The 26,664-nt window shown below is 40.6% G+C and overlaps 1 non-coding gene and 1 pseudogene across 1 annotated transcript; one reads left to right on the forward strand and one right to left on the reverse strand.

Annotated features, from left to right (window-relative positions):
* Window positions 1-8,972: 8,972 nt before the first annotated feature.
* LOC131503508 (uncharacterized) lies at window positions 8,973-9,889 on the forward strand (annotated as a pseudogene).
* Window positions 9,890-11,468: 1,579 nt separating this feature from the next.
* TRNAQ-UUG (transfer RNA glutamine (anticodon UUG)) lies at window positions 11,469-11,553 on the reverse strand. Its single transcript has one exon. It is a non-coding gene; the product is annotated as a tRNA-Gln (tRNA).
* Between the last annotated feature and the right edge of the window lie 15,111 nt (window positions 11,554-26,664).

Raw genomic sequence — 26,664 nt, forward strand, 5'->3', positions numbered from 1 at the left:
ACACTTGAGTGGGAGATTAGGGTATCAAATATCTAGACATACCCTAGTTTGGTATCCCAGCTCCATAAATACTGAGACTGGAAAAGGCAAGAGTTAATTTTCCATGGTCCAGATAAAGACAGAATTAAGTGAGATCTCCTTAGTAGTAACTGTTACAACTGAAAATTTAGTTGGTGGTCTTTAATTTTCTAGTTTCCTGAAACTGCTTTTTGGATTCATGCCCAGAATCTGTCTTGATGAATATATGTCAGAGAATGAAAGCCAAAAACGAACAATGTGACCCTAGAAAGTACTGCAACAGTTAACATTGAGGTATCACAAAACTCTGAAAACACGTTCTTCAAGTTCAGTCTCCAATATGCACTGAGAGGTAGGAGAAAACGGAGGTCATAATATAACTCTTTTGTGAAACGTGAATATATGTGCAGTAACTTATTATTTTTGTGAAGTTAGGTAATTGCCTCTGGTTTGTGATGTAACGTTGTTTCAAGGTTGCACTTGAATCCGAAAATTCCTTCAGCAGACTCCCCTCCCACCTGATTTGACGTTGACTCAACCACTTCACCAAGAAAGATTTCTAAACTTTGACCATGTTTGACTGTTTATAAAAGTTTCTGGAAGCATTGAAGACCTCATCTTTGCCTTCAAGAAACTTACAATATTTGAGGGTAGAAAAAACCCAAACACCATACAAACACAGTAAGACTTCAAGGTCAAGTTTCATGTATCAGGAGAAGTCCACTGAGCTGAGTTGATCAGTAAAGGCATCTCAGAGGCATAGCACAAAGAATCTTAAAGGATGACCAAATTTCTAGCTGGCAGGCAGAAAGGAGAAGGACAAAGGAGACAAAAGCAAATGTGTGTGAAAAAAGGAGGGGCAGGCATTCCAAGAACAGTGAGAACAACCCTGTTGCAGTTTGAGGTTCTTCTGCAACAGTGGCCATTAAGTATTTGTGATGATGACAAAGACTGGGTAGAAGATCAGGTACCTACGTAACCCATCAACTCCATAATCTTATGTCAGGAGGTCTTGTTGACAGCAAAGAATTGGAGACCATCAGTTAAAACCTCAAGATGGTAATAACGAAGCAATTTGGTAGAAACAAAACAACGGAAAGTTATAATTCTAAGCAAACTTCTGTAAGTGTGTGAATTAATACCCAATCAATAAGCAATTGAAATCCATGACCAACTTAAGACCCCTCTTGTGTTCCTCTGTTAATGGGGCATGGTCTTCAGTTGCTCAAGAGGGAAAGAGACTCCTTGTCAGTCGTCCCCTCCTCAACGTCTTTCCTGTGATCCATTCAGCAGCAGGGGTTCTCAACTCCACCTCCAACGTATGCCAAGCCAGCTAGTTTCTCACCACCTTCTGCCTACTCTCCGTTTTCGTTCTTAGCCTCATGCTGCCTTTCCCTTCCCACCAAAATCCCAGTTCATTCTTTTCACTGCATCAGGAATGCAATCCAAAAATCCTGAATCTGAGCAGTTCATTCCTCTGCTTAAAACAACCCTCTAATCTCCACTGTACTCAAAATGACACATAGAATCTGTAACGTGACCACCAGACGTTGGCAGTCCTGCCTCGTCACCCCTCTAATGCCATCTTTCCTCATTCTCCTTTCATTAGGTGATTGGGACCGTCTCTTCTCCTGGTTTCTCAAATTAGACCCACGTAGGTTCCGCTCAGGATGCATTTTGTGTTCACTAGTTTCCTTACTGTTGTTGCTACGGGTCCAAGTTTGAATAAAGGACTTTTCTCCCCAAGAAACCTTTGTTGGCCAATCCTCTAATCGAGATTTTGTCCGCCCTGTCATTCCTTCTCATAACATTTAGTCTTTTATTTAATAGCATTTGCCACAACTTGTGATTACACATGTACCTTTTGTAGCTAAGGTTTGAAACATCCTGAATATATGGAGCGTGCATGTTTGATTATCACTGTGTACTTGAACCTAATAGCACCTGACACCTAAGGTGCTCAACATGTATATCCACAGTGCCTGTAATAGGGGACTTTTAAGTATCTCCCGGTGTGCTGGACTGCAATATACATTCAAGTCTTCAATAATCTCTACCACCAAATTTAGTATTCATATACAAAAAAGGGAAGGGTCACCTCCTCAAGAATAGGAAAAACAGTTTGCCTTGTTGATAGCTTCTATGGTGTAGCTTACATTTTGACCTACGAAAGACCCCACCCTGGAGATACAGTTTGCATGGATGTAGTGACAACTATGTGGAAATCAAAACAAAATAGAGTGTTTATTGAGTGTAATGTTCCAGATTTTTTCCACACATTTTACAGCATTACCAATAATCTCACAACCATACTGAACATAGGCGGTATACTTCCCCTTTACAAATTGGAAAAGCAAACTCTGAGGTATCATTTGCCTATAATCTAAGATCTGGCTGGTCAAAGAAATCGATGGGGCCAGGTAATTGAAAAAATCCACAATTTTGTCCAAGGTAACCTCTGGGAAATCAGAAAATGAGCGGCTTTCATAAGTGCAGCTGCCCAGAGCCTTTTGGTGGAGCCGTTTGTGTGGAGCCCGGGGTTTGGCACCATCACATCTCCAGGATGTGATCTCCAGGTTACCAGGAGAAACCCCCATTGTTGGGAAGGGCAAGAACATCCATCCATGGCAACTTAAGGTGTTTTAACCCCTGTCAAGATAGTGCAAACCTCCACTTTGGCTTTCAAAGATGACATGAGACTGAACGCGGAAAACCCAAAAGACTCCATGAAAACGCTGGCAGATCGGATACATGAATTGACCAAACTCACAGGATACAAAATCAGTGTAAAGAAACTGGTTGCATTTCTATACACCAATAAGGAAGCAACAGAAAGAGAAGTCAAGTTATCAATGCCAATTACAATTTCACCAAGAACCATAAAATACCTAGCAAGAAACCTAACCAAAGATGGAAAAGATCTGTACGGTGAAAAGTATAGAAAATGTATGAAGCGAAATGATGAAGACACAACAAAATCAGAAAAAACAAACAAACAAACAAACACACACAGACACACAAACAAACAACCCATGCCTATAGAGTGGAAGAATGAATAGTGTTAAAATGTCAATACTACCCAAAGCAATCTACAGATTTAATGCAATACCAATCAAAATTGTACCAACATTCTTCTCCAGACTAGAGCAAGCAATCTGAAAAGTGGCACGGAACAACCAAAGACCTTGAGTACTCAAACTTATGTTGAAAAAAGAAAGCCAAAGTGGGAGGCAGCCCAGACTTCCCCTTTTCTATGAAGCTGTAATCATCAAGATAGTATGACATTGGCACAGAAACAGGCACATTAAACAATGAAACAGAGTAGAGAACCCAGAAGGGGCCCCACAAATGTATGGTGAACTAATCTTTGACAAAGATGAAAAGAGTATCCAATGGATAGAAGACAGTCTCTTGACAAGTGGTGCTGGGAGAACGGAACAGCAACATGATGAAGAATCATCTAGATGACTCTCTTACAACGTGCACAAAAATAAATGCAAAATGGATGAAAGACTTAAATGTAGACAGGAATCCATCAAAACACTAGAGGAGAAAAGAGGGGAAAAAAAAACATTTCTTCCTTGAATGTCTCAAAAGACAAGGGAATGAGAAGCTAAAATGAATTATCAGGACCTGGTCAAGATAAAAATCTTCTGCACTGCTAAGGAAACAATCAGCGAAATTAAAAGGCAACCGATGGAAGGAGTGAAGATATTTGCGAATGCCATATTGGAAAAGGGTTAGTATACAAAATGTATCAAGAACTTACCCAAGTCACACCTGGAAAATGTAATACAGTGAAAAAATGGGCAGAAGACATGAATAGACACTTTTCCAAAGGAGACATCCAGATGGCCCACAGACACATGAAAAGATGCTCAATATCACTCTTCATCAGGAAAATACAAATCAAAGCCACACTGAGATACCACCTCACACTAGTCAGTGTGGCTAAAATGAGCAACTCAGGAAACCACAGATGCTGGCAAACATATGAAGAAGGAGTAACTCTCTATCACTGTTGGTGGGAAAGGAAACTGGTGCACCACTGTAAGCATGAAACCTACGGACATCACAATGACTCTGAACGCATATCTTTCCCTAATAACACTGAATTTCAAAGGAATAAATGCTCCAACCAAACAATGTAGCGTATCAGAATGGATGGAAAAAACAAAAACAAAAAACAAAACAAGACCCATCTCTTTGCTGTCTACATGAGACTGATTTTAGACATGAGGACACCTTCAGATTGAAAGGGAGGGGATGGAGAACTATCTATCATGCTACTGGAGGTCAAAAGAAACCTGGAGTCGCCAACTTATATCATACAAAGTAGAGTTTAAATTAAAGGCTGTAACAAGAGATGATGAAGGGCTTTCTATATTAATTTCAGGGTCTCTCCATCAGGAAGAGCTGAACATTTAAATGTCTACACACCAAATTCGGAGACACACAAATATAAAAAACAATTAATTATAAACATACAGAACTTGTTGAAAAGAATGTGGTAACTGCAGAGACATTAAATTAACCATAGAAAAAAGGATGCAAAATCTCCAAAAGCATGGAGGTTAAGGAACATCCCACTAACGAATAAATGGGTCAACCAGGCAATTTGAGAAGAAATTAAAAGATATAAGGAAACAAATGAAAATGAAATACAACAATGCAAACCCTACGGGATGCAGCAAGGGCTGTCCTGACAGGGAACAACAAAACAAAACAAAACAAAACAACAACGTCAGCGACAACAACAAACATTGCTATCCAGGCCTATCTCAAGAAACAAGAAAAATCCCCAATACAAAATCTAGCAGCACACCTAAAGGAACTAGAAGCAGGACAGCAAGGCACCCCAAACCGAGAAGAAGGAGAGAAATACTAAAGATCAGAGCAGAAATAAACAATATGGAGTCTAAAGGAAAACAGTAGAACACATCAATGAAACCAAGAGTTGTGTTTTTGAGAAAATACACACAAGTGATAAACGTCTACCCTGGCTTCTCAAAAAGAAAAGATAGGGGAACCAAATAGGTAAAATCACGAATAAAAATGGAATTATTACAACGAATCCCTCAGAAATTCAAGCAATCATCAGGAAACACTGTAAAATCTTCTACGCCAACAAACCTGACAACCTGGAAGAAATGGACAAATGCCTCCATACCCACACACTTCCAAAACTCAAACGGGAAGAAATAGAAAATGTGAACGCACCCATACCTAGTGAGGAAATTGAATCAGTTATCAAAAATCTCCCAATATATAAGAGTCCTGGACCAGGTGGCTTCCCTGGCGAATTCTAGCAGACATTTAAAGCAGAGATAATAGCTATCCTTCCCAAGCTGTTCCAAAAAATGGAAATGGAAGGAAAACTTCCAGACTCATTTTATGAAGCCAGCATTACTTTGATTCCCAAGCCAGACAGAGACACAGAGAAAAAGGAGAATTACAGGCCAATATCCCTGATGAATAGGGGTGCAAAAATTCTCAACAAGATACTAGCAAATCACATTCAATAGCATATAGAAAGTATTCAACACGACCAAGCGGGATTCATTCCTGGCCTGCAGGGCTAGTGCAATATTCACAAATCAATCAATGTGCTACATCACATTAATAGAAGAAAAGATAAGAACCATAGTACACTGTCAATAGCTGCAGAAAAAGTATTTGAGAAAATACAGCGTCCTTACTTAATACGAACCCTCAAGAAAGTTGGGATAGAAGGAACATACTTTAAACATCATAAAAGCCATTTATGAGAAGCCCACAGTAAATCTCGTCCTCAATAGGGAAAAACAGAGACCATTCCCCCTGAGATCAGGAACAAGACAGAGATGTACAATATCACCCCCGTTGTTGAACATAGTGTTGGAAGTCTTAGCATCAGTAATCAGACAGTAAATGGAATTAAAGGTGCCATCATTTGCAACGATGAATTCAAACTTCCACATTTTGCAGATGACATGACACTATACGTGGAAAATCCGACAGACACCACCAAAAGTCCTCTAGCACTGATACATGAATTTAGCAATGTTGCAGGGTACAAAATCAATGTACAGAAATTGGTTGCGTTTTATACACCAATAATGAAGCAACAGAAAGAGAAATAAAGAAACGGATCTAATTTACAATGCACCAAGAGTCAAAAAATACCTAGGAATAAACCTAACCAAAGATGTAAAAGATCTGTATGCTGAAAACTATAGAAAGCTTGTGAAGGACATTGAAGAAGATACAGAGAAAGTGAAAAACATCCCACGCTCGTGGATTGGAAGAACAAATATTGATGACATGTCAATACGACCCAACGCAGTCCTCATATTATATGCAGCCCCAATCACATTGCACCAGCATTCTTCTCCAAGCTGGAACAAGCAATCATAAAATGTGTATGGAAACACAAAAGACCCTGAATAGCCAAAGTAATACTGACGAAGAAAACCAAAGTGAGAGGCACCACAATGCCAGACTTTAGCCACTACTGCAAAGCTATAACCATCAAGACAGCATGGTATTGGCACAGAAACAAATACATAGACTTAATGGCATAGAATAGAGACCCCAGAACTGGACCCATATACGTATGGCCAACTAATCTTTGACAGAGCAGGAAAGAATATCCAATGGAAAAAAAGACAGTCTCTTTACCAAATGGTACTGAGAGAAGTGGACAGCAACATGCAGAAGAATGAAATTAGACCACTTTCTTACACCACTCACAAAAATAAACTCACAATGGATGAAGGACGTGAATGTGAGACAGGAAACCATCAAACCCTTGAGGAGAAAGCAGGAAAAATCGTCTCTGACCTCAGCGTCAGCAAGTTCTTAGTTGACACATCTCCAAAGGCAAGGGAACTAAAAGCAAAATTGAATCATCGGGACATCCTTGAAACAAAAATCTTCTCCACAGTGAAGGAAACAATCAACACAACTAAAAGGCAACTGACCTAATGGGAAAAGATGTGTCCAAAAGTCATACTGAATAATTGGCTACTATCCAAAACCTATAAAAAGAACTCACCAACTCCATACCCGGGAAACAAAGAATCCAGGGAAGAAACGGGCAGAAGACTTGAACAGACACTGTTCTAAAAAAGACATCCAGATTGTCAAGAGACACATGAAAAGATGCTCAACAGCACTCCTCGTCGGGGAAATCCAAATCCAAACCGCACTGAGATACCACCTCATGCCAGTCAGAGTGGCTACAATGAGCAAATTAGAAGACTATAGATGCTGGTTGGGATGTGGAGAAACAGGAACCCTCTTGCTCTGTTGGTGGGAATGCAACCTGGTGCAGCCGCTCTGGAAAACAGTGTGGAGGTTGCTGAAATCATTAAAAATAGATCTACCCGAAGACCCAGCAATAGCACTGCTAGGAATTTACCCAAGGGGTACAGGAGTGCTGAGACATAGGGGCACATGTATCCCAATGTTTATAGCACTACTTTCAACAACAGCCAAACTATGGCAAGAGCCTAGCTGTCCAGCAACTGACAAGCTGATAAAGAAGTTGTGGTTTATGTATATACAATGGAATACTACTTGGCCATGAGAAAGAATGAAACCTGGCCATTTGTGGCAACGTGGATGGAACTGGGGGCTATGATGCTACGTGAAATAAGTCAGGCAGAGAAAGACAGATACCATATGTTTTCATCCATGTGTGGATCCTGAGAAACTTAGCAGAAGACCATGGGCGAGGTGATGGGGGGAAAAAGTTATAGAGAGGGAGGGAGGCAAACCATAAGAGACTCTTCAATACTGATAACAGACTGAGGGTTGACGTGGGGTTGGGGAGAGGGGAAAGTGGGTGACGGGCATTGAGGAGGGCCCCTGTTGGGATAAACACTGGGTGTTGCGTGGAAACCAATTGGAAAATAAATTACATTTAATGAAAAAGGAAATCCAGGGGTTGCTCTTACTGAATATGAGGATAGCTTTCCATTTTCAGCACTTTATGAGCGTGAGGTAGTAGTAGCTTAAGCTGCGTAGATGAAAATTTTGTTTGTGTGTTTAAGAGAAGGAGTTGAATAAAGACAGAGGCCTGTCACATGTATCACGTTGACCTTGGCAAGTTTCTCTTCTGCTTGTTACCATGACTTACCACTTTTAGTGATTCACATAGTTTGGAGTCATCCTTTCATGCGGAAGTGGAATTCAATTGATCATGGTAGGTGGTCCTTGTAGTATTTTGTGAATGAATTGTGTATGTGGTGATGACGGATGGACTATGCTGGTTGCTTTCAAAAGCACTTACACGGACGGTGTAACACGTTTTCTACCTTGGAATCCCATACGGTCTCTTACTACCTTGTCTATGACTTACCTGAAATATCATGAATTGGTAGGTAGTGAATAGGTTTTCGTGGCACTGAATGCCCTACTGGCCACTCACACAAAATTCGTTGACGCTTTGCTCTTAAGCACACAACGACTCAGTCTTCCCTAAGCTGCATGAAAGTGCGCATGGATACTAACTCGGCCAACTGTTTGCTGCTGCTGTGAAGAACAGCTTCGTGAACTGTAAGCTGTAGCAACACAGGTATGGAACCCTAAGCAAGGCACAGTATATCGGTGTTCTTTGAAAGGGTAGAGTAGTTATTTCAATTTGGCTTTCAGTGCGTTGCATGACAAGGCACTTAATTAGCTAAAACCCTCTTAGAGTCATGTTTGATTGCAAGTTGTGTGTACTCTCCACCGCTAAGTGTCATTTCATGTTAGATGGAATTAATGGAGGCTGAAGCACCCGTGCATTCACCTCTAGGACAACACTCTTGAACTCGTGAAGAATTATGGGCCTTCTCAGGTAAGATTGCGTGCAGGTCTTTCTCAAGGGCATAATCTGAAACACAGCCAAACCTAAGGCAGCTTTGGGCAGCCCACCGTGATAAGATATGCAGACATTGTGACCTCACAAAGCGCCTGGTCTCCTAGCAACTGCGGTGTAACTCTCACAGCCTGCCTCCTGATTTGGCTTCATGGTAGGAAATTCATTAGGGTCCTGAGGCGGCCGCGAGACCTGGCAAGCGCAGCGGCCCCTAGCGGCCTCACATCCTGAGCAGCATGAAGAGGCGGAGGCGCTGGCCCAGGGCGGCCTTGGCCCCAGCAGCCATAGGAGGAGCCTCTAGCGCTGCAGGAGGGGCCAGGCGGAGGCAGCAGCCCCCGAGGCCCGCCTCCAGACGCGCCCGCCAGCTGCCAGGCGGAGGCGCCACGGAGCCCGGAAGGTGGCGGTCGGCCAGAGGAAGGTGCCGCCCCCGCCGCCACCGTCCCGGGAGGACAGCAGCCCCCGTAAGCACGCGGCACCCGGGCCGTGCTCCAGGGGCCGCACCCTGGAGGAGAGTGGAAGGGCGGCCACCCCGACGTTGAACACCTTCCCCACCATCCGCGTAGTAGGCGCCGTGTGGGTCGAGAGCAGCCTGCCAGAAGCGCTACGCCAGGCGCGCCAAGTCCTGGGAGTGAACCTGGAACCCGTGGTGAGACTCCGCCTCTTCCCAGTGCCTGGGCGGGAGATGCGGGCCACCGCCGCGCGACTTCTCAGCCCCGAGACGGGTTGTGCCTGGAGGGATGAACTAGGGACAGCCGGGACCGCGTCTCCTAGTGCACTTTACAGGAGAAGAAGCACCAGACGGTCCCGGCCAGCGCCCCCGGGATGCGGCGCCGCCTTCTGGGACTCCGGGGCAGCTGTGCCCTCTGCTGCCTCCCAGCACCAGGTCTGCGGAGGGAGGAGACCCCTGGACCGCAAGGGAGGTCCCCTTTCTTCCTAACCCCAGATTGAGATGTCTCCAGGACTGTAGGGGCAGATCCATGTTCTCTCTTGTTCCCTCATTGGTCTGAAGTCTTCAGAAGAAGCTATTCCACCCCCACCCACTCCAAAGGAAGTTGGTTCCATGCTTGTGTAATAAAGCTAGAATTTCCTTGCTGTTCACCCACCTCTGGCTCCTCCCGCCTCATTTTCTTTCTTTCTCTCCTTTTTTGACTGCCACTCTTTCTGGACGAAAGATTGAATATGTGTGGAAAGTTGTTGCAATAGTTGGTATTCTCAATACCAATGGCAATAGTGGGTATTCTGAGTCCCACACCTTTCCGAGTTAACTGGATTCCAACGCTTTGACCAAGGATATTTTCGAAGAATTTCTAAGAAATTCAAGCGTATCACTGTTAATAATGTAAGGATTTGTATGGCTTTGAATGTCATGGGCTCGGTGATTACTAACCAAAAGATTCAAAGTTCAACTGTGTACACATTCTTAAGACGTTTCTAAAGATTTTATATTGAATTGTAATGTTTATGTTTACTGAGCTCCTAAAGGAAATGGTAGACACTCGGGAAGTTTTGTTGAGTAAAATTAACTTGGGAAATTCTTTATAAGTGGGTAAAATTGAAAGTGCATTGAGAAACAACACGGTTTCTATTAAAAACCAATGAGTGATTTTCAATAAATAAATAACTAAATGAATGAATGAATGAATAAATAAATAAATAAATAAATAAATAAATAAATAAATAAATAAATAAAAAACTGGTGCTGGTTATGGACATGGATGGAATCCACTTGGAAATGACTTGGCTTTGTACCAATCTCACATACTGATCTGGGAATCTTTCCAGGATAATTTATTTTAAAATGGAAATCACATAGAATAAATGAGTAGGGGTAAGTGTGGTGACTAAAGCTGCATACATAATAGCCATTGGAATTCTCTGAAGTATTACTGATCTAGAGCGGTGGTACATTGTTTTTGGCACCAAATACCTGGTTGAGGTTATCTTTGGGCAAAATAGATTTTCCTCACTTGTTTTTGTCGTTGTTGTTGGATAACAGCAAATATCCACATTACCAAGCATCACTCTTATAAATATCATGGCAGTTGGTTAACAGTTTTGCTCCAGGACTTTCCTTTATTATCTTATGTCCATGCACAGTTAGGTTGGCACGTATTGGTCTTTTGCTTGGCAATCAAAGACCAGAGGGATCAAACAGAAGAGCCACACAGAGTACTTTTCACTTTCATGATCGTGTTTATATCTTGTGGCCCAGCATGGAATTCTGGATTATCCAAGTGACCTCAGTTATTGGTGGCAGCGAGACTTATTGGTTTTAGTCAGTGGAGCCGCAGCCAGATTTTACTGCGATAAAATCGGAAGGGCCAAGGAGTGAGTTTGTACCACTATTCTTTCAAGTTTAAGTGTTCTGCAATAGAACCATCCATCCCAGGCTGAAACATGACCTATTAAATCTTCAAGATTACGGTTTCTCTCTGCTTGGCAGCTTTTTAGGGCAATAATGAGAGTTGTGATTTTTTTAAATTTTATTTTAATGTTTATTTATTTTTGAGACAGAGAGAGACAGAGCATGAATGGCGGAGGGTCAGAGAGAGAGAGAGAGACACAGAATCTGAAGCAGGCTCCAGGCTCCGAGCTGTCAGCACAGAGCCCGACGTGGGGCTCGAACCCACGGACCGTGAGATCATGACCCGAGCCAAAGTCGGACGCTTAACCGACTGAGCCACCCAGGCACCCCAATAGTTGTGATTTTGACTCTTGGGCTTGTAGAGTTCAAATGGCATAGCTTCCTAATATACAGTTTCCAGTAAGCCTCATATTCTTTTTTTCAATACTCAGTGATAATGTGTTGTTACAAATACTGCCACATGAGTAAATAAAAGTGAATAATTATTTAAAAGATGCAGAGGGTTAAATTATACTCGTGTCATAGGAAGCTTATATAAATTTTCGTTACTAGCTTCCATTGCCAATGGTATTTGAAATACACAAGTTTTTCTCCCCCACCCTTCCCAAATTAACTGTTTTAGCTAATTAGCCCCTGAGGAAAAGATACATATTTGTACAACTTCCCTATTGTATGTAATTGCATAATAATTAAAAATGAATCCAATGACCATATTAGAATGTAATTTCAACATATAGCTTATCGAGGTAGCTTCCCAGAGGGTTTTGAAATTAGATGTAGCTGGGAGGATAACTTAGTTCAGCACAGCTTTGAAACACAACCATTGACACCATGCAGTTATTTGTACTTAACTGAGAATCTTAGTTTTTCCCTGCTATACCTTCTTATTTTATTGCACTTGAACTTGCATTCATGCTTTGGGTTATCTGGGCTATCTGATTGCGGTTTGGATCTGAACGTCCATCCTAAATTCAATATGTTGTTTAGCTGGTCCCTTAAAAAATATTGCCATTTCTAGTTTAAAAAATAGGATGTAAAAAAAAGAAAAATCTTTGTTTTTGCCAAGTGTTCTTTAGCAAAACCTTGCTGAAGTTTTGTTTTACAACTTATGTAATGTGAAGAAATAACTAATATAGTTGATTCATATATTAATAGGAAAATGAAAGTATTTTATATATCCTTTTGGGCAGACCGTGAAAAGGAACTTGACACGGTGGGCTTTCTGGTGAGGCATTCATTTACTGTCTTCTAAAATGAGTCTGTGGTTAGGTTGTACAGATTTTTGAAATAAATCCCATAGTCTTGATTCATTCTCATACCTTTATATCTCATATGGCACAAGGAGGAGGGAGTTTATGACCTTGTTATGCTTGAGTGCCTATATGTGGTGACTGGCACCTCACATAAGCTTTTGAATTCCTGATGTCATTTTTATCCCCCTTCTACTTGTCACCCAAAACTTAATTTTCCTTACAGAACCAGTAATGTTATAATTGTGGAGAGCAAGCTTCATTGTTGTTTACTGTCACTGTTGTGCTGTGTGTTTTGTCCAAGTTTGAGGACACAATTGTTCCAGTATAATTTAAACCAGTGGCTGACACATAATGATTTGCTGTGTGGAAGCAATACTACTATTGTTCTGAACACTGTTGAATAAAAATGCATGAAACATATTTAGATACAAAGAAATCTGAGCAATTTTGAACTCATAGTTTTTTGGTGTTCCAAGGATTGCCACGGAGCTCTTAAAATGAGTGTTTTTAGTGCATATATATTTTATATATATATATAATATTTATATTATTTAGTGGGTATATATATTATATAGTGGATATATATATGTGTATATATGTATATATGTGTGTGTATATATATATATATATATATATATATATATATATATATATATATATATATATATATATATATATATACACGCACACACACACACACACACACACATATATATATATATAATTTGCTTTATTGGTGTGTTTAAAATATTTTTGGTAGATTGTCATGTCTTATGGGAATTAGAACTCAGTTGTTTGTCATGGAACTGAATTGTGTTCTTGGACAGTTTAATGTGCACCTATGATTAAGATTTACAATCTGCTTGTACTTTTCTTTTTAATGTATTAACTGTAAATACGTGTTCGAGAATATGCAGTGTCTGGCTCTTCTAATGATGTTGGAAAGTTTTTGAAATGTAATCTTATGTTTGCATGTGAATTGCAAACAATGTGAGAAATTTTTATTTCTTTTGTTAACATCAACATCCTGGAAGCCTGGAGATATGGTTTTTATGCTATTTTGGGAGTCAACAGTATGTCAATATCAAGTCTGATGATCTAGCGAATCTCTGAGACAATGCTTCATGCCAGAGTCCAAACCATTACCCAGTTTGCCACCATAAAGACTTTAAAACTGCATCAAAGTTCATTTGAGTCCTGACTCCAACCCCCTTCTAGCAGTGATAGAAAGCCTAACACTCATGTATTTTTATATTATAAAAGAACGTAAGTGTGCTGCATAAGAGTAGCAGCAGTAAAGGCTGTCCTAGAGAATAAAGTAAAGCCAGAATTTTCAATAAAGCCTAGCGGGTAGACATAGAGTGCTCGCAAGGGCAGGATTCATAGTATTATGTGCCCTGGATTTGTCTTTGTGTCTGAGTTCCTATCAATAATTGGAGGCAGCAGCTTCCTAACTGTGGATCACATTGACTGCGGTGGGATGAAAGATTGACCACTGGAAACCATTAGAACTGCACGTAAGTTACAGAAATGCTCTGTGCTTTAGCTTCCTGAAGAATCACATGTGGTTAGTCAAATAAACTATTGGACTACTGAAAGGATTAAAAAAGGATGGTAATGGGTGAACACATAGAAAATGCTTCATAAATGCTATTAATTGGAGGCATGTGGGCTGAAAATAAATATATATGCTGAGAGGTACTTGCGAGTTTCACATCCTGAAAATAGAGTGCGGTCTGAGAAAGCCAAAAGACAAATGATGAGAAGGTAATGTAGGAGTGGGTTTAGTTGACGAAAGAAACGGCAGGAGGTGAGGTTAATTAAGTTGATTTATTAGGTAGTTTTCACTGTTGGAGGTTTTCTAGACTTCCTTAGATATTTAGGGTCTTTTTGTCCTTTGTTCTGAAATATATTTAAAACATATTGTTATGTATATTAAACTATCTGAGAATTTATACAAATAATAAGAGTTACCAATCACGAACTTGCCAAATGTCAACACGAAATTTTCATTTTGGGTAAGCTCGGTAATGTTTGCTTTCAATCCGTGTGAGTTTACATGTAGAAAACTAAATTTGAAGCAATATGTGTGAGTTTCGTACTTCCTGTGTTAAAGAAGACAAGTAAGTGCAGTAGTTTGATTTGAAATAGCAGAACATTGTTACCATAGGGAAAAGATAGCCTCACAGTTGAAGCATGGACATACTCATCTGTAGATTTGGGTCTAATGACTGTGACTTAGCTCTCATTCCACTGCCACCTGCAGAAGGAATAACAACATATTCTAGGTTGGGGAGCAAGTCAAAGTTACAGTAGCTGAAATTAACAATAAAAGAATTTCCCTAGATGGAATTTATCCGGTGGTAAGAAGATCAAAACGGAGCGTGGCTGCAGATTTTACAAGAGCAATGACTTCTCGTCAGCACTCCCTTGTCTTGGCAATGTCACCTTACACAGAAATTTAGAACATGCGGAACATATCCATAGCCCAAAAGGAAAGCAGTGCTCAGAACAAGATGGGACAGTATGGCTCCCAAGCAAATTTGAATAAATATTCTAGGGGACTCATAACTGAACTTCTCTTACTTTGAAAGGTATTCATAGAAATGTTAATGTTGAGATTTTTCCAACTACTGAAAAAAGTTATGTACATATATATATGTATATATATACACACACACATATATACATATATATACACATATGTACACATATGTATATGTACATATACAAATATATACATATATATGTATATATACATATACACATATACATATACACATATGAATATATACAGATATACATACACATATACGTATATGTATATATACATATATATACATATATATATTTCTCTCTTCTAGGATGTTTTAAAGTACATATTCTTTAAATGTTTAGTAGAGACAGTAGAGAAAAAAGGGTGTGATTTAGGGGTCTGCACTCAGATTAAACTAAGATTACTGAAGTATAGTATACATTCAAAAGGACATATATTATTTTTTTCATGTTTGTTTATTTTTGAGAGAGAGACACCGTGTGAGCAGCGGAGGGCCAGATAGGAAGCCACAGGATCGAAGCAGGCTCCAGGCTCTGAGCTGTCAGCACAGAACCTGATGTGGTGCTCAAACTCACAAACCGTGAGATCATGACCTGAGCCAAAGTTGGACACTTAACAACTGAGCCACCCAGGCAACCAAAAAGGACATGTATGATTAAAAGTATTCTGAGCACAGCTTGATGAAGTAAAGTTCAATATACTTGTGGAACCTGCACTCAGTAAACAAGGTACCAGTACCCCAAGGGACCACCTGTGCCTCTTTCAGTCACGGTCTATCTCTCCTTTGGGACAGGAATTATTCTGACTTCTTACAGAATATACAACTTTTGCTTGTTTTGGGACGATAGAGAAATGGAATTGTGTGTCCTACACCTAGCTTCTTTCACTCAAACTTATGTTAGTGATATTCATGTTATTGTATGTATAGATCCTTTATGCTCATTGGTGTATAGAATTTCATTATATGAATAGTTAACAATATTTCGGCAACTCTTGGTGGACATGTAGGTAGGTTCTGGCTTAGGTTAATTATGAATGAAACTTCATGCATATTATAGGGCACGTTTGGTGAACATGTTTGAGAATAGTATTTATTTATCTAGGAGGGAATTTGCTGGGCCACATGTCATCCAACTTCTCAGCTTTGGTAAGATTCCTCCAAACTGTTTCCAAAATGGTTATACCAATTTACATGAACTTCTTTCTATAGTAGTGCCTGCGTAGTGTCTGTGAGCTCTGAATACTTGATAGCCTTGCCAACACTTGCTAATATGGTCTTTTTCATGTTATCTATTCTGGCAGGTGTACAGATTTTTTTTTTATTTGAGAAATTTCAATCCAGGTATTGTATACAAATAGTTAAAAAAAAAAACCCCACAACATCCAAATTGCAGATCAGGACTTGCAGTAAAAAAAACAAAAGCTTTGTTTCCCCCACGAACACCTCTTCCCCAGAGGCAACACTTTCTTTTGTTTTCTTTTTGCTTTTTTTTTTAAATCAGCGTTTTTTTTAAACACGCCATTTTGTATGAACAATTTTAGATTTAGAGAAAATTGCACAAAAAATACAGTTTCCTCACCCCCACTAGTTTCTATAGTACCTTGCACTCACGTGGATACGTTAATTATAAGTGGTGGATGAGCCATCATTGATTGACCCATTATCATTAGACACATTATCATTACTAACAGTTAGGGTTTATTTTGTGTTATATAGATTCATAAGTTTTGAGAAATGTAAAATGGTATGTACCTAGTATTGCAGCATCATACAGAATAGTTCCACCACCCTAAAGTGCCCTGTGCTCCACCTATTACCACTATCTCTCTCCCCCTAAACCCTAATAGCCACTGGTCTTTTTCCTTTCTCCGAATGTGTTTTGTTGTTGCTGCTGCTGTTGTTGTTGTTGTTGTTATTGTTGTCGTTTTGTTTTGTTTTGTTTTGTTTTTCCAGAATATTATCATAGTTGGAAACGTAAAGCGTATGGCTTTTTCGGACTGGATCCCTTCACTTAGTAATCCACATTTAAGTTTCCTCCATGGCTTTTAAGTAGCTCCCTTTCTCCCTCTTTCCTTCCCTCCTCTTCTGTCTCTCTGCCTTCCTTTCACTAAGGGAGTTTATTTTTTAAAACAGCGTTTGGTTTCCAGAAGAAGACTGGAAAGTGCAGAGTTCCCCTGTTCTCCCTCCTACCCCCCAAAACATAGTGTTCCCTATTGTAAACTTCTTGTGTCAGTGTAGTGCATTTGTTACAACAGAGGAGCCAATATGGAAACTATTATTAACGAAAGTCCCAAGTTTACCTTAGCATTCACTGTGGTGTGCAGTTCTGTGAGTTATGACAAATGCACAATGCCATGGTTCAAAGCATTTCACTGTCTTCCAAGATGTTTCACTGTCGTAAATATTCCCTGTGCTTCATCTATTATTCATCTCTCCCTTCCCCCCTGAGTTCCTGGCAACCACAGGTCTCTTTACTGCCTCCATTTTTGAGACAACACTTTTAACTGTTCCAGGTTTATATTCTTTTCTTAGGTATCTTCATGAATATAAGTAATATAGCATACTGCTGCTTATTGATTTGTCAGTTTTAAGCACCGTCTACTGACTTCCTATGTGAAGATGATGTATACGTCGCTTAAGCCACCAGTCTTCTCTCTCCTCACCTTCCGATATATTCCTGAACTTCTATCTTTATCCTGTTTCAGTCAGGTCCAGCCAGCCGGTGAGTCACTATCAGTATTTTAAAGAGTTACACACGTGATGGGAAATCCCAGAAGCCAAACAAAGGATGGCGAAGCAATCAGGAATTAGTATCGTCAGAAAGCTGTTTCCATCCCTAGGGCTAGAGAAACTCAGAACCATACCTAGCAGGAACTGAGAACATCAGAGAAGAGGCTCTTGGAAAGAAGCTGGAATTTGGAGGAGATAAAATCACTGGTAGCAAGTGGAGCGGGAGAGAGAAAAACCTCTGGGCTAATACCTTCCTCCCTTTCTCCCATCAAACACCCATTGGTCAAACCCCTCTGGAAGCCAGTTGGCAAGGAACCAGGAAACACAGTCTGTAGGAGAAGTGCAGGAACTGGATCTGAGGGCAAAAAGACATAATGGATGAAGTTACATATATGGACCAGTTAGGGTTCTCCAGACACTTAGTATCAATAGGAATTGGTTCACAGGATGACGGAGGCTGAGAAGGGCAGAGCCAGGAGATCCAGTAGTTTAGTTCCAGGCAGACTCCAAAAGCCTAAGAATCAGGAGAGCTGATGATGTATGTTCCATTCCAAGTCTGAGTCTGAAGTCAGGAGACCACTATCGCAGCTTGAAGACACTCAGATACACAACAGTGGATTCTCTCTTACTCTGCCTTTTGTTCCATTCAGGTCTTCAATCGATTAGTTGAGGCCACCCAGTGTTTGGCAAGGCAATATGTTTTGCTTAGTCCACTGATATACAGATGTTCACTGTACTAAGAAATGTCCTCACAGACTCACTAGAAATAATGTGTAACCATATATCTGGGTACCCTGTGGCTTAGCCCAGTTAAAACATGAAATTAACCATCACAAGATATAATTTTATGCATATATGTAATGTATGTATGTATGTATGTATGTATGCATGCATGTGTGAATGAATATATGTTATTTCAGAGAGAGAGAGAGAGAGAGAGCGCATATGCTCAAGCAGGATAGGGGCAGAGAGAGAGAATTCTGAGAATTCTGTCAGTGCAGAACATAATCCGCATCTTAGTCTTATGAACAGTGAGATCATAATCTGAGCCAAAATCAAGAGTTGGATTCTGAACTCACCAAGCCACTCAGGTACCCCACAAGATGCAATTTTAAAATAGAGACCTATTTCTCTTACCTGTACTATCATTTTTCATTCCTTACATTGTAAGATAAATGTCTTCCTCACACTTGCTGCACTTTTTCTCAGTCTCCCATCAGCTTTGGACTTCTGTTTGTCATTGTTGTTAACATTGGTATTATGCTCTGCAATCAAGTCTCTTTAGATTGTTCAAGGTTGATTCTAAAACTTGAAAACTAATAAATGGTTTAAAATATTGGGATTATTAAATAATATGCAAACATCAGAATTACTACCCTTTTCTGGGATCAAGGTGAAATGTGTCCTTTTTCTTTGTATTCCATCAGTGCTTTAAACCACGCCATGTTTCACTTGGCTCATTCAGACTAAGACCATCTTATGGATATTTTCTGGTTCTCCTTAGTTTTCTAATTGCACTTCTTTGCTTTATTGCACTCTTTCAGTGTTTTCAAATCATGCCACTTATGACATCTTCCTGTTAACCTCTTAGAGGTCACTTACTGGAGCCTTCTCTTTTCCTGCCTCATTTAGGTGGTGACTCAGTAGGTCTGCTTCACAGCTTCCTTCCTGTGATTTTCCACCGCTACCGGTCCCCGTTTGTTTCCATGGTTTCATGGTAATATGGCTATCTGGGAAGTTAGGGAGCATTTAAAAGCCTGGACTCTTGAACCTGACGGCCTGGGGTTAGACTTTACTTGTTCCACTTACCAACTGTGTAAGTTGGATGTTGGATGAGTTCTTTGGCTTCTTTATAACCCTATTTCCTCCTCTAGAAGATAATAATGGTAATTGTATATACTTTATAAGTTTGTTATGTGGTTAATATGTAATAACATGTGAAAATAACCCATAACAGTGTCTGGCACAAAAATAAACACTGTTAATGTTGGCTATTATTAAGTATAATTTTTCTTTATTTTTTTCTCTCCTTGTTTTGCTGGAGTACACCTTCAGATAACTTCCTAATGCAGAATGAATAGAATCAAATGTACTGAGTCTTAGCACGTCTGAAGATATCTTGAGTCCAATCTCAAATTTAATTGATAATTTTGATAGGTGTACAATTCTAGCTTCTTTTTTTATTTTATTTATTTTTAATTTTTAAAGTTTACCTCCAAATTACTTAGCACGTAGTGCAACAATGATTTCAGGAGTAGATACCTCAGTGCCCCTTACCCATTTAGCCCATTCCCCCTCCCACAACCCCTCCAGTGACCCTCGGTTTGTTCTCCATATTTATGAGTCTCTTCTGTTTTGCCCCTCCCTGATTTTATATTAGTTTTGTTTCTCTTCCCTTATGTTCATCTCTTCCACTCATAGAATTCTAGCGTCTAATGGCCAGTTGCCCCTTCCATCGATTATCTCCTGATCACAACACAATTGGAGCTACAATATCTGCTCTCTAGAGGTGTTTTTGACTCATCATCACTTTCACCTTCTTGTATTTTTCAAAATCATTCAGTACGTCTGGCGTATGCTTAAGGAAAAGGGAATGGAGGTCCACCTTTTGAAGGGCTTAAAAGAGAATTTATGAACATATTTTAGACTGCCAAAGCCTATCTGCTGGTCTCCTATTATTCACTTTCATCCTGCATGAAAAATATCCTCACCCTACCCCAAGAATCCTCCCTCTTAAAGACCCAACCCTTGTAACATCAGCTCAAAGTCCAGGATATTTTTATCTAAATTAGGTCCAGGTGTGAATGAGTCTCCTTGTGTGCACTGGTCCTTGATTACACTTTCAATCTGAAGACCTATGAATGAAGACCTATGAATTAAGCATACAACCAACACGGGCACGTGATAACTAGAAAACACACACACACACACACAATCACACACACACACACACACAGACACACACACACACACACACACACACACACACACACACACAGAAAAAACAAACAAACCAACAAAACACAAACGTTTCTGTTCCAAAAGAAAGGAAGGAGGTTATCACGTGTCACTGGTCCATAACAATTCTGAAGTTCATCTGGCCCAGGTAGGCAGTCCTTTCATTGGGTCTTAAGGCCTGGGAATGATTTTCCATGGCTCTAGCTCCTCCGGGGTTCTGGCTTTCAACCTCCAAGTCATTCTTCCCTTCTCATGAAAGGTAGCCTGTGTCTACAGCCTTATGGTTGTCTCGGCCTACTTACTGGTTGTAGGAGTTTGTGGGTCCAAAGCCTTCTTTCATTTTACTCTCTGGGATTAAGTAAACCCTTCTCTACCATGGACTTTTTCTAACCTTTATAAGGAAAAACACTCCTAAACTTCAAGTTGTATTGTAACAGAGAGAACCCTGTGCCCCACAGTTTAGTCTGCGAGGGTATGCTTATGAGAGAGAACAGCGGTATTCTCCAAGACCCTTCTTCATTTAGGACATTTTTCTAGCATCTTTTCCCCAACGTCATCTGCTGAGTGAGGTTGGTAATAATTTCACCTTCAATAAGAGTGACATTATTGATGTTATCTGTGCTAACAAAACATGAAATTGTATTTGAATGGCATTGAGTAAGGGCAAGTAGTATCGTTTAGGGACGTGTTCAGCTGTCACAGAAAGGCTGCCACCAGTGGCATGAACAAAGAGAGTTTTACTCACAAAGAGGCTGTACGCTGTGCCCCATTAAGGCAGCAATGTCATCTGCAGCAGGCTGCATGGAATGGCAGAGCTGCCAATTTCTTTATGACCCACTACAAAATTTTGGGAAAAAAGGTAGCAGCCGTTAATATAATATTACCAATATTTTTACCACTTACCATCTTCAAATTGCATCACATGGGTGAGCATTTCAAGCTCACAGCACATCTGTGAGGGAGAATTGTTGATGTCTTTTGGAGGTCATTCGTTTTCTTCTTACGTCAAAACTTAGCTGTCATATTTCTAGGACATGTGGCTTCACCAAATCCCCTCCTAGGTTTCCTTTGCTTATCAATGCATCAAGCAAACTCATAGGAATTCTAGAAGTTAATACTTGTGAGTCATGGACAAACCAGTTCTGCCTTATCAAATCACATTAAATACTCATGCCATTCAGTGTACTCTCAGATGAACCATTGGAAGGTGCTCCTGTATTAGCGTTGCATTTCTGTTGGCAAGAACCTTGCCTCCTAGAGGCACTGTAACTTTCATATCTATTAGTAATTGCCAATGAAGTAGAAACCAAGAGTTTTCTTTGTCTTCTTGTTGACACGTTATAATGTATACTAAGTTACCCAGTTTCCTTGTTTAATTTCTTCGCATCATATACCAACTGCAATATCATCACGGAACAATGGTGGCCCCGAATGTAGCATCATCAGCTCTGGAAACTTCAGATATGGCCACGGTAACAGGGTGGACTCCATCCAGTTCTTGGACACTTGGGCTTGTCTGATTCTCTCCGTTTATCTACCTCCCACCCCACACCCCCACCCCCAGCAGCAGTGACAATATGGTTAGTCAGTGAATCTCCAGCAGATCCAGATGCAGACCATTTCTCTGGATAATCTTTATGGTTGACTGTGGCCTGGGTAGCAGCACTGGTTCAGACAGAAACACCTGATTTGGGTGCCATCAAGCAGTATCTGTTCCCTGCCTGAGAAATGGAACAGTATGCATTTCAAACACTTCAAGTCTCCACTTCTCCCTGCAGACTTCTGTGTTTTGTTGCTTTCATCCACCTACCAAAGCAACCCCAACTTTATGCTAAAGAGAGTGGGCCTCGTGTGTCCTTTGCAGATTGCAATGCTGTTACTAGTTTGGGTTATCTTAACAAAAACTGGCAAATTATCTAAAAATATAGAATTCTGTGTGAATTTGGAATCCGTACCTGTAGTAAGCCCTCCATGATTCCATTGATTAGGGAGAGATATCAGACCATACTGTAAGAAACCCTGCCTTCGAATGCTACAGCTCTATGGACTTTCAAAGCACTATTTTTCACCTGGTTATCAAAAGTCGTTAAGTCTTTGTGAGTATACATTCAGAGCTTTTTTAAGATCTGGATCGTAGTCTCCAATTTTTCATTACCTTCCTAACCCATTTATTCCCAGAGTTCTCTTCATTTTTGAATCGTTCTGTTGGGCCTTTGACCACACCTGTCAAATAAAAAATTTCCTCAAATTGAATATATGAACATTTAAGAGCAGTCACGTGTTCAGCGCCCAAATATTTTATGATTTCCGTTAGGAGTTTATTCTGTCTGTGGACGGTGAAGAAACAAATGTCTGTTTCTTTTTTCCCCACATAAGTAAGTAGATGTGCAAGGCAGAATGCTAGGTACCTGTCAAGGGTAATAGGACATTCAGGAGTGTAAATAAGATTTCTGTCATCAAAAAAAGGAAAAAAAAAGATTATTTGATGAATTAAGATAAGCTTAAAAGATTGATGAACTAAGATAAGCTAAAAAGCTCTAACTGACACTATGATAAAGCTCATCTTTAAAGCTTGCTTTGTGTACTGATATTATTCCTTTTTTCTTGAAATCTAAAGAAGCTTTTCTCTTTGGCTCTTAATATGAAATGAAAAGACATTTTCCCCTTATATGTTCTTCTGCCGTTTTTAGGCTGAGCTTTTACAAAAGGCTTTTATGTATTCATTGCTTTTTATCTTCATCTTTTGTCCAAAACAAGCCTTGAGATTGGGAACGATGTCGACTATTTCTAACCCAAGCTCAGAGGACTTAACTTCTCATAAAACCCCTCAACTGAGGAGGCACTGAACTCCTATCATGGAGTTCCTTGTGCAGCCCATGGGCAGGATTCCACTGAAGTAATTGATAGCATCGTGGAGACCCTGTCTCTGGAAGGAACTAACAATAAATAAGGATTTGACATTATAGGCTGATTTTCCTAGAAATCTACTAATCAAGAGGGACAGAAGTGGGATGATGGGAGAGGGACACTGGAGATGTGCTAAATACACAGGCTCACTTGAAGCCAACTGAGCAGAGGAAGGTTCTGCCCTGGAGGAGCTTGGCTCAGCAGGTTTCAGCTCCCAATTGTTATGGACTTAGTGAAAATACACTCATGAGAGCCTACGTGAAGGATGCCTCCAGAACTCTAAGAGGATTCATTCCTTTCTTATGTCTTTTTTTATGGAAAGTGTCTTGGGGGTGCTTACTTCACCTTTGTGTGTCCACAGTTCTTCTTCCCACTAGTTGTGTTGTCATGAACCTCCTTACATAGCCGTTGCTGCCCTCCTAGACCATGTGTTCCTCATGGGCAGGGCTCACCTTAGCCATCCGTGTGTCGTTACTACAGTGCCAGCCATGTGCAAAGGACCCTGTACATACTGAATGAATGCAATGTGTTTATGGGGTTTCAGTTCCCAATTTTTACAGAAGAACTAGCTGTCTCACTTCAATTTTATGTGTAACAGCAGCAGTCTATACTGGGGATTCTCTCCACATTCTCTCTTTTTACAAACAGCTGTATAATCAACTTTTGATGAACTCTTACCCTTTTGTGATCAGATGAATTGGCTGGAACCTTTGCCATCTCTTACGATCTTATTTGCAACCCATTACCACTTCAATTCCCTATCCTACACTAAATTCTTGCTTAGCAAGAAGCACTATAGTTCAGTGACTAAGAGTGTGGCCCCTGGAGCCAGAAGCCTGGGATCTAAACTCCTATTTTGCTCTATTTCTAGCAGCAGACCTTTGGACAACTTACTTTTTCTCTTTGTTACTCAGTTTTCTCAGCTGTAAAATCAGGCACAACCTAGTACCTTCACCACAGAGCTCTGAAATGAATTCAGTGAGGTAACAAAGGTAAAACACTTAGAATAATGCATGGAACCCCCTTAACTGCGAGTCAGTAAACACTCGCCTTTATTAGTGGTGTAACTACGTTTTTGACAAAGTCGCTGCTTGTTTACTGAAAACCTCCATGTTGGCTGTGTTGAATGTACAGAACAGGTGAACTATGGAAGGCACCATGTCAGAGTCAGGCTTACTTGGTAGAATGAGGTCCAATTCCCTGATGCTGGTGATTGCAAGAGGATACTCAAGGGCACAGAGAGGCACAGAGAGGCACAAGGCCCTCGGTACAAACCCATACCAAGATGATCAGAAAGCCATAGGAAAACAGAGGGAACAAACTAATTTTACTTTAGTTCCCACCATACACCAGTACAGTTCTCTGCAATTCACACATGTTCCCCTCTCAAGCAAACATAACAGGCCTGTGGGAAAGGTATTATTATTCCCATTTAACACGCAACGAGACTAATGCTTAGAAAGGTTAAATAACTTGCCAAATATCACATCGATGTGGCAGAGCTAGGATTTGAACCAGCACCGGTCACATCCCACTGCCTCTGCCAAACTTTAGAAACATCTTTGGAAGAGGTGAAATACGTTAATCACAATCATGCACTGAATAACATAGGACTGGGTACTATAGGCCCAAGCAATCCCAAGGCGGGAAAAATATTAATTTCCGAAGGCTATTTTGCTTACTGTTATATTTCTCAGAGCACACAGTGTAAGTGCTCGCTCTTTGTGAAATGAGTAAGTTTATGAGGGAATGGATGAAGTGTGAATACCTATGCTCATACGATTACACCGTGTAGTTTGGTTGAGGATCTCGGGACACTCTGCCTTACATCTTCACTCAGCAGAGTAACGGGAACGTTAGAGCTGTCATAGCAGGTGAAAGAGAAGGTTACTTATCATACCACTTGTCCCAAATTACTCGTAGGCCAGCTAAAAAAGCAGCACACAAACATAAGACAGTGAGAGAGAGCCAGGAAAGCTCAGAGAGAGCGAGAGAGAGAATCCCAAGCAGGTTCTACACTGTCCGCACAAAGCCTGATGCAGAACTGGAGCTCGCAAACCATGAGATCATGACCTGAATCGAAAGCAGTACAGTCACATGCCTAACTGACTGAGCCATCCAGGTGCTCTCACCTTTGTTAAGATTGGAATTCCCAGGTTTTTACGTAGATAAATGACATATCTTACAAACAACAACAAAACAGATTAGAAGGATGTTTGAAAACCAAGGATTGCAAGATTGCAGTAAGGACATAATATGTGGGAGTAATCGGGGTGGGTGGGAGGAAGAAAGGGCCAGGGGGTAGATGGAGGGTCTGTAAATAGAAGCTGACATTCTAGCAAAGGTGGAGCCTTGTTACTTCCACTCTTTAACTCCAGAAATTGTTGTCCCCAGCATGTGGTGTCCACTTACCATATGCTTCAGAGCTGGAGGATGGATAAGCTGCCCATTGTAATCAGGGGAAAACATTCCACCCACAGAATTCACTAATTGGCCTGTTCTATAATGTTTACCCTCTTACTGGCATTGCTAAAAGCACCTACTTTCTCTATACCACCATAGAACAGGTGGATTTTCCCTTGTCAGCCTTTGCTCGCTTGCTTGTCAGTTTATTGGTCCACCCGTGGCTTTATTCACCACTCACCGAAAACTGACTGAGGGACTCAGTGTGCCAGGCTCTGTTCTTGAGGTATACCCCTGCCTCCATGGTGGTTGTGGGTAATTCTTGACTTCTGGGCTTCCAGCTACTACATCAGGTGGGGCTCTCCATCACCTTCTGTTGCTTTTTCATTGTCATTGGGCAGGTGTCTGCCTGCTTCTTCTCTCTTATTATGTACACGGTAGAAATCAGTGCTTTGGGCATATGGATGACTGCAGTGAACAGACTCTGGGACGTGTCTTTTCCCTTGGGGAATTTGCATATTTGTGCATATTTGTGTCTCAAAATCTAGTTGATCCTAGAGGTAGACATTTTTAAACAAAGCAAACACAGTCCAGAAGGGGCTCAAGAAACAAAATCGTTGGATGTGT

This window comes from Neofelis nebulosa, chromosome Y, assembly GCF_028018385.1.
Source record: "Neofelis nebulosa isolate mNeoNeb1 chromosome Y, mNeoNeb1.pri, whole genome shotgun sequence".
In the NCBI taxonomy this organism is placed as follows: Eukaryota; Metazoa; Chordata; class Mammalia; order Carnivora; family Felidae; genus Neofelis; species Neofelis nebulosa.